This window comes from Eucalyptus grandis, chromosome 3 (genome assembly GCF_016545825.1).
Source record: "Eucalyptus grandis isolate ANBG69807.140 chromosome 3, ASM1654582v1, whole genome shotgun sequence".
Lineage (NCBI taxonomy): Eukaryota > Viridiplantae > Streptophyta > Magnoliopsida > Myrtales > Myrtaceae > Eucalyptus > Eucalyptus grandis.
The window spans coordinates 28,551,318-28,568,615 of NC_052614.1; positions in this window are offsets into that span (position 1 = coordinate 28,551,318).

Here is a 17,298-nt window from a genome sequence, read left to right on the forward strand (position 1 = left end):
CCGAATGCACGGTCCGAAAGTTGAAGCCGACTGAGCTGGCTTGAGATGAAATCACCTCAAGTACAGCCCTTGTTGTTTAGTTGGGCGGCCCCCTCCCAAAAAAAAAAAAATCTAAAAGCACAGGATTGATAATTTAACTAAATTAATATCACGAAAAATCTTCAATTAATATATATTGATAAATTTACTTTAAATTAATTTTTTAATTACTAAAAATCTCAAACGGATACACATATAGCAAAATTATTGTCTATTAATTCCTGTTAAATTTTGCTATTAAATTGTTGAGTCGGAAGATAGGTGACAGTTAACGGGTATACTAGTTGGGGTCACAAATGTATCAGCTTATAATTTTTTTTTTATATTAATTCAAATTAATGAAATTAATCGGAGGTAAATTTGTCACAAATGTATTAGTTTTGAGTTTTTAATTAGATAAAAATTAGCTTGGGTAAATTTGTCACAATTATATTATTTTGGGGTTTTATGAGATCAAAAAATTAGTTTGGAATTAATTTGATACATGATTACCAGTTTGAGGTTTTTCTTGGTACAATCCTTTTTTGTTCATCATAATATCCTTGAGTAGTTACTTTTTTTAAATATATGATCAATGGATAAAATATATTAACTAATAGTCCAATTTATTTCTCACATTTTTCAATTTTAAGATTTGATTCCTTTTCATATCACAATAAAACCCGACTAAAAAAATTCAAATGATAAAATATTTTTCTTTTTTCACGCGTATGTGTAAAATATCATTCTTACTCTATCAATAGTATTTGTCAATCAATTGACAATTCAACTATTAAGTAAAAGGAAAATCTCACAAAATCTTGTAACTGTCAATTTTTCACATGCACGGAACTCATTCGCACATCCACTAGTGCAGTAACATAAGAACCTTTACATGGAAATATTTATGCCATTAATAAGGGAAGCAATTTTTCAATTTTAATATAAAATATATATTTTTCTCATCTAAAATAAGAGAACCTCCCACTTTCTTGATCTCAATCACATTTGATCTCTCATATAATCTTAATTGTTCCTTACAGATTATGTCGCCAAATAAAATATGATAATTCTGCTTTGTCTCTCACCTATTTTAATTTTAATTTTTGAATATTTTGTATCTTACATCAAGAAGAGTGAATTTTTTTTTTTCCAAAGTAAGCAATCCTCTCATCATCACTCTCATTATTGCGATTTAATTTGTTTTCCAATGGAAAAAATAACATAAACGATCTGAACTTTAACATCATGTGTAATGTTGTCCATAAACTTTTAATTTGTTTAGTATGATCCTTATATTTTTGGTATATATTTAATTTGGTCCTTGGATTATATGAAAATATTCAATGTTGTCCTCGAATTTTAATCAATGAAGGATAAGATTGGGCATTTTCACATAATATAGGCGTTATAATGAATATTTATTACAAGTTTAGGGACCGCATTGAACAAATTAAAAATGTTATGAATGATATTCCACGTTAAACTAAAGTTTATGGACCACATTGATTAAGGTAAAAATTTAGAAGACAAACATTGTAAATTGACTAAGGTTTAGGGACCGCCTCTGTAATTATCCCTTTTCCAATTTTAGTTTTGTTGCTTTTTGGTGACACTCGTTGCTGTTGTTGGAGGTGAGATGTAGAATCTTGCAGAGTATGAATACAGGGCAAGGGTTCGCCATTTTCATGGTGGAGTGAGCTCACACCTTCCGCTTCCCTTGTGTCACGGGCCGACTCATGGCTCGCATCAAGAAGCACCGAGTCTTTCTGGTCTACAACGCTTGCTTGCAGGACATTCTCTTACTCGACACTCACAAGATCGATGAGGACAACACGAGGTTGAAGCTCACGAGGGTGGCGAGGGAATTTGAGCGTCGAGGACAACGATGAGGACCTAGTGCTCCTCGGCTCATCTCAACCAACTCCCTTGTTGTGGGGCTCTTAGACACATCTCTGGCGACACCAAGGCTATAGTCATAGAGCATCTTCTTGACATCCTCGTTGATGTTGACTCGATGAAGATGCGGCGGATGTTGAAGAGGAAGTTGGCCAGTGCGTGGGAGTAAGGGTGAGCAGCTCTATGATCAATCTAGGTTTCACTTGGAGCCTATTCGTAGGTATCAATTATCCAATTTTTGGAACTTAAAACCTATTCTATATATCTTGAAACCTATATTGTCATAGGTTTTAGGATATACTCAGGTTCCACATATATTCTTAATTAAATGATTGAGTGAATCATTATTTGTTGTTTTAATCCATTAACCACACTTTATATTTAGACAAATGAAAAATATGAAACATTTACAAAGTAAGAAGTCTCAGTCATGGATATTGCCGAAAATGAAAGCTCAAATTAGTAGTTCCAGATGACACACTTATATTTGGATGTTATAGATTATTACAGATCACTCGCAAACATTGAACAAGAGAAAGGTAGACTTATTTTAAGTTCCAAGTTCAAGGAACCTAAAACCTAATCGTTGTAATAGGTTTCTTAATTTTTGAACCCGAATCCTATCTTGCATACCTTGAAACCAATCCTCTATGTCAGAGGAAGAAGAAAATGAGAGAGAAGAAAAAGGAAAACCTTAAAAAAGTGTCCATGCATGAAAATGCCTTATGTATCTTGAAGTGTCACGTGAGTCAATTCTGCTCTCGAGAACCACTTCAAACCCTCTTTGGAGATAATGGCCTCATTTCAAGTTATTTTTTGAAATGTTATTTTTATATTGTATTTCTTTACTCGAATATTTTCTACTAGGCTTTTCAGAAAAAAAAAAACTTTTAAATGTCTCTTTTGCGTACATTTTTGCTAGTATGTGATACGTCTTTGAATATTATATTCAGAATAACGATCACATTAGAATAATTTTATCCGATACTAGACACCTTGTATAATTTATTAAGTTATGTGGAGAGATCGTGGTGTACGGAGGTTATATATAGATACTACCACAATAACCGCAGAAAATTCAAAAGGAATTAATTGCTTCCATGAAATCTTCGCGACGGTTATCCTAGCGAAAGCATCCCCTTAAGGGTGCGGAGGTTATTCATACAATGAAAATGTTTTTGCCTTATACTCACATTAATTTTTCCACGATCTTTTCTAATGGTAAATAAAAATTATTAATCCTGGAAATATTTTTCTCAAATGATATAAATTATTGTTGAAAACTTAATTATTTGAGTTGTTGAATATTTCTGGGTCTATGACTCTATGGTCACGATCAACCTACATAATAATTACACGCTATGAAAAATTAATATGTGTCTGCATAGACCAATGTCATTCTAGGTTTAAGTGCCATGGATTTGATTGTTTTGGGCTTAACCATGATTGATGTGATTTTTGAGTTTTGTTGCTAGTGAAAAGTGACATAACATTTAACAGGAGGAATGAGTTCAGATCATGTTTGATCTATAAAAGTGAAGCTTACTACTCATTTAGTTGAGCTCAAGTATCTTGATTTTTCTAGTTGAATTGAACTCAAGCATCAATTTTAATACTCGTTCAAGCTCGAGTTGGATTTCGAATATCCGAATAGAGTGGAACGTAGCTTGAGAGCATCATATCGACCCGGCCCGACTGGAATACACCCCTAGAGACAAAACCATGTTTCCCCTATTATCTATACCAAATTGTTGGGCAAGGAAGCGTCCGGTGTCGGGCACCTGATGGTTAGGCGCATGAACCCTATTCTCCCTCGGACGCTCACTCCAATCCGCACTGACGTGGAGCGCTCTCATATGCGGGACTCACACTTTGAGAACGGCACGAGCCCGAGAGTCATGGGAGACGCTCGGCTCGTTCGGGCTCGTAAATGACTAGTGTCCAAACCAAACACAACATATGGCTGCCCCCATTGTTTTTAATTAGTGATTGATTACAATGATTATGTCGTAGTTATTGAGTATTAGGGAACATTCATCGTCCCCTCGTTTTGTTCATGCACCATGGGACATCCTGGTTATTATAACAAGAGTGGGAGCAAGGGGATTCTAGGTATGTGGGAAAACCAGCTTGGAGATCTATGAAACCACCATTGGAAGTGAAGAGCTTTGATGTCACATGAGGAGGCAAGTGGAGATCAGTGCAAGGGCATGTAGGGAATACAAGTGATTCGTTGTTACTTACTTTATATATCGGACGCCGTTCATTCCATTTTAATGCTCAAGACATGTTCATTTTTATGGATTGAAAGTGTGGTCGTCATTACATTTGTGCTTTGCTGCTTTTACTGTTGAGATTTGCTTTATTTTGAGCCTCTCAAGTATTATCTTGAGAATGAACTATTTACTTATGAACAAGAAAAAAAGAATTTATCGAAGTAATCCAGTTTGAGCAGGCAATTGGATAATTTATTAGTGTGTGCATATCAATTTATGTAACACGCTTTCTCAAGCTTGGGATTAAGTTGCGCATCAAGATGTGTTTAAGGGATGCATTAACACAACCACAAAGTATTATTGGTTAGTTGGTTTGGACATCACCTATCCACTCAAAAGAAACTGCATTAACATGATTAAAAGCTAGTATTTGGCCGGACATTGAAAGAAAATGAAAACCGATGGTAACGTGAGAGGTAATAGAGGATTCGAACCTTTGGATATTTGATTCGATATCACGTGAAATTAAATGTCCAAATTAATACCCTTTCTTATGTCGTCTTGCCTCCAAGTTATACTCATTTAATTTGTGACATTTCAAATCTTATTGATTTTCTTTTTTGATCTTCCATCAAATTTCTAGGTTTAGGGATTCTCCATCTTCATATAAATCATATTTCCTGCCTTGCAGTTGCTTAAGGAGATTGAGGCTCAATTTATTTCACGAAAATCAATGATTTAAAAAATATTTTTTAATTTGATTTTTTACATCACTTGATAAAAGTGGTAATGAAAAATGGTATCATCATTAGCAAAAATGTCTAGGTATAAATTATTGTTAATAATGGAAATACTTTTCATTGAATGATTTTTGTAAGCGATTAACAATGATTAAAGTTAAGAAAAGATTTTAAAAATGTCAATTTTAAAACAAACGGAGTCTAAAGTGAGAAGTCACGACTTTGAACTCGTGATTCCATTCTTGGCCTCTCTCGCAGTTTATTATATATATGATCGTACAATAAAACCCTTAAAATGTCATTTAAATTCATCTTTCGTAAAACAAAAGAGAGATATTAAAAAAGATGAAAAGGAAGAGCAGCTATGTGGGCCCTCGACTTCCGCATAATTACCAGACTGCACAACCATAAAGTTAAAGAAAAGTAAGATTGAAACCTCACGCGGGATTAACGCAAAAAACCGCTTCCCACTTGCCCGCCACGATCCACCCGCGGTTTTCCTCATCCGTCCACCTATAAATGAACCCTCCACCTCATCGTCTTCCTCATCATCGCCATCCCCTCGCTTCACTCTCTTCACGCTCTTGCGCAGACCAGACACCAGACCGGACCAGACCAAGATTCCGAGTCCCGTCGCTCTCGCCGTCTAAATGTTGTTCCATCACAAGCTCGGATCATCCTCCTCCCCCAGCCTCCTCTTCTGCTGCTTCCATGATGGCCATGCTCCCGCCGCCGCCGCCTACCACGAGACCGCCTCCTCACACTGCGACGACCTTGGCCACCCCCGCAAGGTCCGCTCGGCGGCCCTGGAGCTCCCGCTGCCGGAGATCCGGTACAGGTGCCGCAGCCTCATCGCTCGGATCGGGAGGTGCCGGTGGAGGCCGGGCCACGCGGCAGCGGCAGCGGCGGCCTCCTTGGAGTTCGGGTACGACCCGATGAGCTACGCGCTCAGCTTCGAGGACGACCGGAGCAGGGAGTCGGACGAGGAGTTCCCAGCAAGGAACTTCTCGGCGAGGCTGCCGCTGTCTCCGGATCGGTTGTTGCCGGTGAAGTCGTAGCTTGTAGTTGAAGTCCTTTCCTCTGGAAAAAAGGCATCTTTTATTGATTTGGATCGACAAGCTGGGCTATATCAACAGTCCTTGGAGCGATCCGTAGCGCTTGTACATATCTGTAAAGCTTCGAGATCTCAAATTTGTGGAAGATCTGCTTCAATATGTCGTCATGTCGTCATCTCCATTTCGCTTTCGCTTTTCGTGTGGATTGTTGATCCCCCGGTCGAGCATTTTTCCTGATCGGCCTTACCTCATCGAAATGCGAACCTTCAACCAAAAAAAAATAAAATTTGAAAAATTGAAACGTGAACCGACAAGAAGCGAATTTTAGTTTTACAGATAACATGGATGCGTCTTCTTTTCTTGCGGAAAGAGATTGGTAGCGCGCCGTACTGACCCGAGTACAACACGCTTGGGCCCAGGCCACGGTACGGCCTGTTAAGGTGGCTGGCCGTGTCCGTTTTGTGCCTAGGCCGGGTCAGGCCCATGGGTCCTCATGGACCAGCCTAGGCTCAACAAATTTTTATTCAAACATGAATCTTTAACTCTCCATTAATATTTTTATAATTAAATTAAAAAAAATGAAAATAGAAATTTTTAGGGTCATATCAAATGTGCACGTTCTTCTAGTTAGAAACTTGTCCAAGCATTTGGAAAAATAAATTATGAATATAAATTATTTTCGAGAACGGAATGGTTATTAAACGCATCTTTAGTCTAATTTATTTCGTGAATTATATGTTAGCCTGACAAGTTTCACGTTGGAGAATGTAATTGTGATATTATTTTGGAAAATCATCAAAGATTTTTTTTTGGAGCATTCCATTATATATATATAATAAAATTGATAAGATGCGATTTGATGGTAATATACACATCAAGAGCAAAAATTTGTAAACAAATGATTGTGCTAAACAAATTGTCCATATTAATTTATTTTTAGATTTTACTTAACAATTTATCCATAAATTTGATCAACGGTGTAACCAAGAAATAGATTTTTTTTTTTTTTGGTATTTCTCATTTCGACAAAACTTATTTTTATGGAAATAAAATCTAACAATTAAAAAATCATACCCTTAATATACATGGAAACTTTGTCATTATGGTAACAAAATCCTACATAAAAACAGCAAAGCTAAAGAAAAGGAAAGCAAAGCCACCACTTATAAATTGCAATAAAATGAATAAAGGCGATTTTGTCTTTTCAATAGCAATAGGTCAGATTTAATCATTTAAGAGGTGGAAATAACGTCACATGTAATTATTTCGTGGTCTCTTGACTTTAACTTAATTACTAAATTGCCCAAAAATTGAAGTTAGGGAAAGTAAGACAAAACGTCAAAGGAGGGATTGACTCAAAACACCGCGTCCCTCCATTTTGTCCCCGTCCTTATCCCGCGTCCACCCTATAAAAACCCGCGACCTCATCCTCCCCGCGTCTCCTCTTCTATTGCTTCCGGGACGCCGCCTACCAAGAGGCTGCCTTCTCGGACCGTGATAGCTGCGATGGTGGCCACAAAGTGGCCCGGTCATCCTACTTGTGGCTCTACTCCACAACTCGAGAGCTCTCATTGCCAGAGATCCGGCATAAGCTTCGAAGCCTCATTGCTCGGATTGGGAGGTGTCAAAGGTAGGGCCGCATTGCGGTGACATAGTTCGGGTATGATCCGAAGAGCTACGCACTCAACTTCAAGGGCAATCAGATCGGGAGTCGAACGAGGAGTCCCCGGCGAGGCTGCCGGTGTCTCCGAATCAGTTGCTGCCGGTGAAGTTGCTAAGGGAAATCGTAGCATGAAGTTGAAGTTTTCTTCTTTAAAAAGATATTTTTTAGCTTTGGGTTATCACAGTCATTGGAACGATCCACATTAACTGTACATATTGCAAATTTCGAGATATCAAATTTATGGAAAATTTGCTTCGATATGTCATCATCGTCTTTTTATCTAGAGTGTTCCGTGTTCCAGCATTTTTGCTAATCGGTATTGTGTTAATGAAATGCGAATGCAAAGTGAAATTTGTCCTAGATGAATGAATTTATGCGGATGCAACTTCCTTTCTTGTGGATAGGGATCGTTAGTGGGCCATGTTGACCAAGCACGATTGGGCCCATGCTAGGGCATGGCCCGTTAGATGGTGGGCCATGTCCTACTTTGTTCCTAGGCTCGGTCAAGCCCATGGCCTATCTTGGCCCAACAATTTTGTTGTCGTTGTTCAGCCCATGCCCAAGCATGGCCCCGTGAGATGATGGGCCATTTTGCTTTTTTATTCTTTTCTTTTTTCTTAGTCCTGGTCAAGCCCATGGGCCCTAATGGGCCTACCTAGGTCCGTCCAACAATTTTTCATTTGGGTTTAGCCTTGGAGGTCGAGTCCAGTGGTTGGGCCCATGTGATTGGAAGGAATTACAATGCGAACGTCACATGCGATGGGTGTGAAATTTCTATTGTACTTTTGTTGATTATTTAGACATATGAAGAAGAAGACTTATTTGATTAGAAAATATAAATCATCGCGTCCTTAGTTATCACGCCATGATAAATGTAGACTTAATGTGAATATAGATCGAAATAAAAGTTATGGTGTTGGGCCAGATAAAATTTCTCATACCCAAGGGGGAGAGAAAGAACCCAATAGAGAAAGGTATGGGGGAAATGGTTATCTCCAAAGTGATCAACATCTTGATGGTGGTAAGCGCTTAAATAGTCATGATCCTAACCATTAATAGGACCTGTCAAAATAGGTCATAAACTTATTTCTTAACCAATATTTGATTGCTGAGTTGTTATATGGATTACTTATATTTAGCAATAGGTCATAAATCGGTTTAGAATGGTAAGGTCTAAAATAATATGGGTGTTAAATAAGTGCATTACTTATATAGACCTAATTCACCTCTATAATTGTCTCTTCACTCTCAATTCTCACTCAATCTCACGCTCGCTTACTTCGTGCTCTCACCTTAGTTTAAGTATGATTTTTTCTAGATTGAATTAAATATATAAGTATTTTTGCAATATGGGTTGAATCGAATATAAGTTAGGTTGAGTATATATCCCTATATTTTTATTGATGGAAATGGGTAAAAACAGTTTAAATAGATCAATTTGGGTTAGATCATTTTTCAGTCCGACTTGACCCATCTATTTGACGTACTTTTTTATTACCTTAATATTGACCACTTCAAATTTTCTCAAAAATATAAACGTTACCATCAATTACTTCAAAATTTCAAAACTAAATTAATTTTTATTAGATTTATGGCAAACAATACACATGAATCCTTTTGTATTTGGGGAAAATTACTAAAAAAAATCCCAAACCTATTATATGGATGTGAATTCAATCATATTTTTTAATTGTGCCGATTTAATTTTAAACATTTTGACAATTTACCAATGTAGTAGTTTGGCTAATTCTGGCCGAAAATCGCTATAGTGGTGTGGACTGTCTTATATGGCATGGCCTAGGACAACTGGTGCTGACGTTAATAATTTTTATAATTTATTTTTATTTTTGTTTTGTTTTCTTTTTTCTCTTTACTTTTTTGGGGGGGGGTTGTGGCCAGCAAGGACCTGACAATTCTCATTGGCCAATAAGTGAGGGCTTGCAAGCCATTGTCGACATCTAATGAGGGTCGTGGCCCTTGTTCTAGCCCTTGTTGGCCATCGCCTAATATCGGCCACTAGCAAAAAAGAAAAAAAAAAAAAAAAGGAAAAAATATATTTTTTAAAAATTGTTCATGTCAGTGTCAGTCACATCATATAGGATGACAAACATTGACTCATCACGTCAGCAATGTCTATTCAAAATTGGTCGAAATGACTATAGTGTAAAATCATCATAAGGTTTAGGATTATATTATGTAATTGAAAAGTTTACAACTAAACTAACCACCATAGGGTAGGTATGGGATTTTTTTTTTTTTTTTTTTTTGGGTAATTTTCTCTGTATTTGGCAATTAAGATCAAATGTCAATATTTCAAATTCTTTTAAAAAATATTGGTGTGACCAAGAGTTTCGGATTATTTAGTAATTATCTAGTCTTTTAGCTCTTATCTATGAGTTTATTGCTATTTAAAACTTGACAGTTTTCTAACGTTAGAATTTAAGTTCTCTAAGCATCAAATCACTTAGGAGGAATTTGCCACATCAATTTATTAAGCAAATTTAGCTGGCGAAGTATGTTTAGCATTTGATAATTAAATGAATAAGAAAAGCCTTTGGACCATTTATGGGATTGTTTTGGTAGATCATCCAAAGAGTTATAATGATGCTAAGTCTAGACCAGATGTTCATATTTGGACAATGGCAATGGATGTTGAGATTATGGATGAGCATGATTTTAGAGTAGAATAAGGAATCAGAGAACCAGTGGGAACCGTTCTAATTCCAGGTTCTGGGGAGACCCCATCCAATTCCCACTTCCACATTATTTTGAACCTGCATTATGTGGTTTGATTCCTTGATAGATCGGGAATTAAGAATCAAAGAACTAGATCAAGAACCTACTAAACCCTAAAATAGAAATTGGCATATCCAAACATGGTGAGGCTTGGATGTAGGGAAAGAAAAGAAACCCTTCCTCTCCGAGGGGAGAGAGAGAGAGAGTTTGAAAAACTTCTTTGAGAGTCTCTTCATTGTCGAGAGAGAGAGAGAGAGTTTGAAAAACTTCTTTGAGAGTCTCTTCATTGTCGTCGGACGCCACTTGCCATTAGTTATTGTTTGTCTCCGATTCACAAGAGCATAGGACGTTACCCTATCTTCCTCCGTCTTCTTGTTGTTTTTTTTTTTTTTTTTTTTTTGGGCTACGAGTCTCGAGTTGTTTGGATCTCGCTCAAAATTCTTCATCGGCACTAGTTTCAATCGCTAGCAATCATTGAAGCTACATCTTGAAGTCAATCACCAAGCCCCAATTTCATTTGGCCTAGCTAATCAAGTAATGCTTTTGTTTCGAAAGGTTATGTTTCCAGTTAGGAGTGATTGAGACTTTGAATCCTTTGTAGAAATAGAAACATGATCTATTTGAGTTTGCTTTCCTGATTTCGAACATCTAATATTAGTTTAGACTGAACTTAGGCCGGAATTTGAGTTTGAAATGCCTAAAATCTTTTTTTCAATCTTATTTGGTAAAAATGTTTGAATTAAATCATGTAGATTCATATCTAATCTTAAATTGTTTTGAAAGCATATGGGGCGTGCTTTACACAATAGACATTATTCATTAGTTGTCAAGTATGATTTTAGCCACATTGCTTCATTACTAAAACTACATGGGAACAAGTCTTTTTGTTTTTCTTGTTCTTTGCAAAATCCTACAGTATTCCATTGTGTCTGATGATAATTGTGTAATTTGAAATCACTAGTATAAGCTTCAATTTCCGATGATATCTATGAGTGAGACTTTTGCGTTGTTAATATTTCATATTCTTCGTGTATCTAGATATGAGTTGTGATTTGTATATTGTAATAGTAAATAGTGGTCATTAGATATGATAATTGACTGAAATCGTTTAATTAAGAATAAAGGTAGAACCTAGATAGACCATGAAATTGATCCTAAAACTTGTGAGAGGGCAAGTTTAAGGCTCCAAGGTATGTAAGGTAGGTTCTAGGTTTTAAAAATCGGGGAATTAGTTCCAATAGGTTGGAGGTTCCAAGTAAAACCTGAACTAACCGTAGAACCACTTACCCCTAGTTGAGATAAAATATATTAAGCAAGATAGTACATGGTCATTAGCTAATCTTCCTCCTAACACTATAATTATAGGTTCTAAATGTGTGTTAGCGACAGAGTTAAAATTGTATGGTATATACATATTTGTAAGTTTAAGGTTGAAATGGCCGTCATATAATAAGTTTAAGATTTTTTGGACAATTTTCCCGTCAATCCTCTTACTAAGAGATCAACTCATGTAGGCAATCAAGAGCTTTGAAGGAGATGTGATTAGTACCAATATTTAAGGATCCATTGGATGTAGCCTACTCTACATTTGTATTACGTACGAGTTTGAAATTTTTTTAGTCAATTGCGATCTATCAAATGTTAGCATTGAGGTTATATTTTAAGTGCACGTTACTCTGCAACTAGTAGGGCCACAATTTTTAATAGGAAAAATTCCATCTCAAAATGTGCATTGTTTTATTTGCCATAAAGTAGGATCGAACTAATCTTAACAAACGGTGGATCGAACATGGTGGTTGCAAATGCTCTTGATGGGATTTACCTTTGCTAATGTGGAAGTCAGGGCTACTTCTTATGAGCTATGGTTATGCTCTAAAGCTCTCACTAAGCTAGGGTAAGGGCATGATTTATAACGCATTGCCCTAAAAATGAACGATTTTTGGACAACATTTTCCTAAAAATGATCGCTTGTCTCGCTTGAAACAATTAGTTAATGAAATATATTTTCATTATTGACAACAAGTTATGTCTAAACATTTTCATTGACAATAAAGGTAATTTCGTTCATTCATTTCTGTAAACGATATAAGTGACTATTTTTAGAAAAAAAATCCTCCAAATCATTTATTTTTCTTGAAACAAACGGAGCCGAAATTAGTAATTCTGAGATCAAAGTTTCTCCTATCAACTACTACACTTTGCTTCACCACATATCCTTATGGTTCATACATCGTATTGGAAGTCAATGTTTGCTTTGTAATAATTCCTCCTTAGAAAAATAGTGAGAGATTGTTTTGGATTTGTTTTAGGGAAAATGATACAAACAGTCCATAAACTTTGGCCAAATATATAATTTGGTCTATGAACTTTTAATATGTTCAATATAGCTCATGAACTTTAGCCCAATGTGCAATATGGTCCATGAACTTTTGATACATGTTCAATATAATTCATAAATTATATGAAAATATTCAATGTAGCCTTTGGTCTTAAATTAATGGAATGACTATATTGAATCTTTTCATACAATTCAAGGAATGTATTAAATATGTACTAAAAGTTCAAGAACTACATTGATCAAATTAAAAGTTCAAGGGGCACATTGAATAAATTAAAACTTCAAGGCCAAAATTGCTCACTAGTTGTCTTGTCTTTTAATTCTTATCCATCAGTTAGATTATTACTGTTTAAAACTTAACATTCATTTAACTTAGATTTCAAATATCATCAATGAATAGATGCGTCCAATATTACATGTGTAGTTTCCTTTGTCTACTTATCTAGGGGCATCTTCTAGAAAAGACGGGAACAAGAGATCATCAACATTTCTCTATCGTATGTTCCTTCTTCTCCTCCTCGTCTCTCTCATGCTTTCTCTATAATGACTGTCTCTTCAAGGCTTGAATCATATTCATCATTTGCTTGCCACATGGACTAAGCGAGCAAAATTAGAGTCTAGGCATCGTATCTGGGGTTAAGATTTCCATTGGATTCGACTAAATTGGATCATGAATCCTATTGAATAAATCACTATCTTTGAGGCAATATTATTAATATGCCTTAGTCCGAAAATGCCATCTCTTGTTTTAATCCCTACAACATGTATTGGGTTCACCTAATTAGGCCAGGTTTGGCATCTTAGGTGGGCTTATCAATAACAAATGGGCTTTTTCATCATAAACATATCGAACCAGATATCCCTTACAATGTCATTTGCTGAAACGAAAACCAAAATGAACTTCGTCCGGCCATGAAGGTCGTGGCTTCCGTGACTATAGATGAATATGATTAGGTGAGCCCAATACATGTTGTAGGGATTAAAACAAGAGATGGCATTTTTCGGACTAAGGCATATTAATAATATTGCCTCAAAGATCCCTTTGAATGAACTTTATTCAATGATGATTCCTTTTTTTTTTGATCCAATTTAGTCGAGGATCCAATGGAAATCTTAACCGGTGGCACCGTCATACGATGCCATGGCCTCCCTTTAAGACATGTTTGCAGGAATTCGAATCCTTAGTCCATGTGGCAAGCAAATGATGAATATGATTCAAGCGAGAAAATGGACTTTTAAAAATGTCATTTGCTGAAACGAAAACCAAAATGAACTTCGTCCGGCCATGAAGGTCGTGGCTTCCTGTGACTATAGATGACTGCTGGTGCGAATCAACGGAGGTCATAAACTCTATGGTTGCGTGTCTCTTTTTATGAAAGTCAATACTCGCGATGGAGATGAGCCCCGCCACCATGACCATAAAGCCCTCGCATGACCCTAGATAATAAGTATGATTTTACAAATAATTATTTTTGAAAGTAATATTCATGAATAATATTTTTAAGTGATAACATTTTCATTAGAAGTAACTAGAAAATCAAGTTCACTTATGGCCCATTTTGTTAAAAAAAAAAAAAAAAACTGTTAGTAGTTCATTGGAATCTGTTTTTGCGAAAACATGATTGGTAGGAAACTTTTCTATAGAAATTGGAACTAAACAATACAAGTTTGGTTTTATTTTCAATCATATATCCTGTTCCCAGTATATCATATTTCTCTATTGTGAAACTTTAGTCTCTTCATATACTATTTGTGTCTATTAATAAGAGCAATGAAAAAAAATTATCTCGCTAATCAAAAAGAATCTTTTAACCAATCCTTTTTGGATGATCATGTTAGCAAGTGGGAAATTACTGAAGTAACGTAACAAATTGTTTGTCTTCTTGGCAAATTAAAGGGAATTAATATACCCATCATTATTAGTTAATAGCATTAGAATTTCTTAACTAAATTGTCTTACATTATAAAGGACAATGAAAAGAAAATCTTGAATAGGAAATTTCTCTGAAGCTTGCTAGAGCTATGGATTGAAAAGAATAAGAAAAGAAAATTTTGAACAGGAAATTTCTTTGAAGCTTCCTAGAGCTATGGATTGAAAAGAAAAAAAGACAATGAAAAGAAAATCTTGAATAGAAAATTTCTTTGAAGCTTCTTGGAGCTATGAATTGAAAAGAATAAAGAACAATGAGAAGAAAATCTTCAACAGGAAATTTCTTTGAAACTTCCTGGAGCAATAGATTGAAAAGAATAATCCCTTTAGCATTGGAAAAAGCTTTAACTTTAAAAAAAAGTCATGGAAATGCTCCAATAAATGATAAATTTGTGTCCAAAGTGAATGAATATGAAAAGAAGGGAGTTAAAGAAAAGCATCTTGTGGGGAGCCGCTTTTTTAGACGAGAACGAAAATGGTGAAAAAAGAAAACATGTATTTTATTCTTGAAGCCAAAAAGTGGAAATGATTTTCTGTATTCTCGTTTGAAAATTCTCTAAATCATTCAAATGATATTGAGGATAAAATTCGAAGAATTTTCTCAAATCAATTTTAGTTTCAGTGGGTGCAATTGCAACAGGAGTGAACATATGATAACTTTTTGAAACTCATATGCATCATCATAGAGGATCGCCACTTGAAAGCACATCAAATATGCTGCAAATTTAATAAATTGATTAAGTTTAGGCTTTTGGAATGTGCGCAAATGGCTCCAACTCAAACTTGTTTTCATGATATTTAAACATATGAATATAATTTCTAAAATGAATCTACAATTTTTGTGAACGTAATTAGTATGAGACCTAAAATACATTTAACTTTCGTATCACCATTTGTATTATTTGACAAATCATATATCTCTCAATTATTATTTGATCATTTGGGTCAAAAAGAATAAATTTTTTTATTAGAGAGATGTACAAATATATTTGGTTTTTCTTTTAGATTCCAATTTCCAACCGACCTAGGAACACAATCATCTGGAGGTCCACAAGAAGTGTAAATGCTCTCACTTTTTGGTTTCTCTTCTCCTGTTGATAAAAAAGCAGGACTCAGGCTCCTTTTTGGTCATCAAAGTGGGTGAGTGAAAAAAAGTAAGTCACAAGGCAACGGACCCATGCCTCACTCAGCTCATCTTTTTCCCGTGAAACTTCCATCATTGTTGATTCCATTCATCTTTAGAAAATCTTCAGTTGCACACTTTTGTTTCACACCACTTTGCACTCGATCGTCATAGAATGTGCTATTATGATGTTTTCGTACTTAACTACCCTATGTGTCGTAATATCATAACATTACAATAGGTATACCATAAAAATTTTCCTCATCTTTCTCACTTCAATATGATCTAGTGGCTTTAAACACAACAATTTTATCAATGTTAATCCAACGGTTTACACTGACAAATAGTTAAAAAATGTGGAGACCTTATGAGATTCACGTAATTGGATCTTTCTAAATGCATACTCAAAAGGCACTTGTCAATTTTTCAGAGAGAGAGAGAGAGAGAGAGAGAGAGAGAGAGAGAGAGGAGTTTCCTATGAAAGTGGTATAGCATTTACTTTGAGAAAGGAGTTGTAGGAACTCTCAGGAAAGACATTGAAAAGACATTGAAAATTTTGGAGTTTCTTATTGAAAAACGTTGTGGCATAGCATTTACTTTGATAAAAGGGTTGTAGGAACTCTCAAAGAAAGATATTGAAAAATTAGGAGTTTCCTATGAAAGTGGCATAGCATTTACTTTGATAAAGGGGTTGTAGGAACTCTCCAAGAAAGACATTGAAAAATTTCACCAATTGAAAAGGTTTCTCATGGTGATGGTACAATATTTGTTAAGCTGTGATACATGTATAAATATATTTCTCTATATACACGCACATATTATGCAACTTGATCGTGAAGAAATTGAATTGAATAGATAAATCAGCTTAACATTTTCAAAATGACTAGATGATAAAAAAGAGTGTAAAATACTCCTATTAATGTTTTCCTAGAAAAAATTGCCACCATATCTTTCTCTAGACATTGCTAAAACAAATCAATAGCATATGTTTCCACTTGACCACCGAAAAAAGCAAAAAATGAAAAAAGAAAGTAAAAACGGATGACTAAATAAATATTCAATTGTGGAGAATTCATTTGCCAAGAATTTCTAAATGCGACTCTAAAAGGATATAGAGCATAAAAATTATTAATATAAGGAGAGGGATAAAAGTGCCGTGAGTGAGGAGTGATGGCTACATAATTTTTAGATATATGGTATGGAGAAATTTAATTTGACAAAATTGTTTTTGGGAGAGATTTATCTAGTGATTTACTATTTTAGAGCAATCTCCTTAATGAAAAGCAGATTGCTGATTGAAAATAATAAACTTTCCCTATTTGAATAAAGGGATAAAATTTTTCAAACTATTTTTGACCACCAAAACCCCAAACCTATATACCTTTGACAAATCTAAACTCGGGTACACATGTGATAAATTTACCCTATGTTGTTAAATTTTATTCTCAAATTATTAAGTTAAATGACACGTATTAACCGGTATACCAATTTATGATTTTACGCTCCGTTTGTCATAGTTTACCATTTTTATGATTTTTTTGTGGTATTAATCTAATTTAGCAGAGAGTATATTTGTTACA